Below are 1,843 nucleotides of genomic sequence, written 5' to 3'. Positions count from 1 at the left end.
TTCTTCCTTTGCCCATTGGCTGATGAAAAAAAAACAAAGAAAAAATCATCATAAGACCTCAGATGGGAGGCAATGAAGGTCTCAATTGGTGTAGGGTTAGTAAGAAGGGAGAGGAAATCTTAAACATGTGGGAAGTTGTTACAGTGAAATAAGGGGAGCTATCAAAGATAACTAAGTTTGCAATTATGATTACTAGAATGAGAATGCATAAATATTAACAATATAGTAGCACATATTAAGAAGACTAGAGGAGAAGTGGGTCAAGAAAGGAGTTACAGGAGTCAGGAAATAGAGCAAAGTGGTGGTTTCAGAGACTGTCAATTGTCCCAATATTCATTCCCTTCTATGTTGTAGAGTTGGCCACCCAGCTAGAGACTTTATTTTTCAGGCTCCCTTGTAACTGGGTATTGCTATGTGATTAAGTTTCCATCAATGAGATGTGAACACAGTGATGTGTACCACTTCTCCGTTGTTTCCTTAAAAAAAAAAAAAAAAGGAGGGGTGGAGCCAAGATGGCCAAATAGGAACAGCGCTGGTCTACAGCTCCCAGCCTGAGCAACACAGAAGACGGGTGATTTCTGCATTTCTGTTTGAGGTACCAGTTTCATCTCACTAGGGAGTGCCAAACAGTGGGTGCAGGACAGTCGGTGAAGCGCACTGTGCGCGAGCCGAAGCAGGGCGAGGCATTGCCTCACTCGGGAAGTGCAAGGGGTCAGGGAGTTCCCTTTCCTGTCAAAGAAAGGGGTAACAGACGGCACCTGGAAAATCGGGTCAGTCCCACCCTTATACTGCGCTTTTCCAACGGGCCTGGAAAACGGCACACTAGGAGATTGTGTCCCGCACCTGGCTCGGAGGGTCCTATGCCCACGGAGTCTCACTGATTGCTAGCACAGCAGTCTGAGATCAAACTGCAAGGCCTCAGAGAGGCTGGGGGAGGGGCGCCCGCCATTGCCCAGGCTTGCTTAAGTAAACAAAGTAGCCAGGAGGCTCGAACTGGGTGGAGCCCACCACAGCTCAAGGAAGCCTGCCTGCCTCTGTAGACTGCACCTCTAGGGGCAGGGCACAGACAAAAATTCAGCAGGAACCTCTGCAGACTTAAATGTCCCTGTCTGACTGACAGCTTTGAAGAGATTAGTGGTTCTCCCAGCATGCAGCTGGAGATCTGAGAACGGACAGACTACCTCCTAAAGTGAGTCCCTCACCCCCAGGCAGCCTAACTGGGAGGCACCCCAGAGTAGGGACAGACTGATACCTCACTCGACCGGGTACTCCTCTGAAACAAAACTTCCAGAGGAACTATCAGACAGCTGAATTTGTGGTCTCACGAAAATCCGCTGTTCTGCAGCCACCGCTGCTGACACCCAGCCAAACAGGGTCTGGAGTGGACCTCTAGTAAACTCCAACAGACCTGCAGCTGAGGGTCCTGTCTGGTAGAAGGAAAACTAACAAACAGAAAGGACATCCACACCAAAAACCCATCTGTACATCACCATCATCAAAGAACAAAAGTAGATAAAACCACAAAGATGGGGAAAAACAGAGCAGAAAAACTGGAAACTCTAAAAAGCAGAGCACCTCTCCTCCTCCAAAGGAACGCAGTTCCTCACCAGCAATGGAACAAAGCTGGACGGAGGATGACTTTGACGAGTTGAGAGAAGAAGGCTTCAGACGATCAAACTACTCCCAGCTACAGGAGGAAATTAATAACAATAGCAAAGAAGTTAAAAACTTTGAAAAAAAATTAGACGAGTGGATAACTAGAATAACCAATGGAGAGAAGGGCTTAAAGGAGCTGATGGAGCTGAAAGCCAAGTACCGAGAACTACGCAAAGATTGCAGAACC

The sequence above is a fragment of the Hylobates moloch genome, unplaced genomic scaffold (genome assembly GCF_009828535.3).
Source record: "Hylobates moloch isolate HMO894 unplaced genomic scaffold, HMol_V3 SCAFFOLD_1981, whole genome shotgun sequence".
Lineage (NCBI taxonomy): Eukaryota > Metazoa > Chordata > Mammalia > Primates > Hylobatidae > Hylobates > Hylobates moloch.
Note: the sequence above shows the minus strand (reverse complement) of the source record.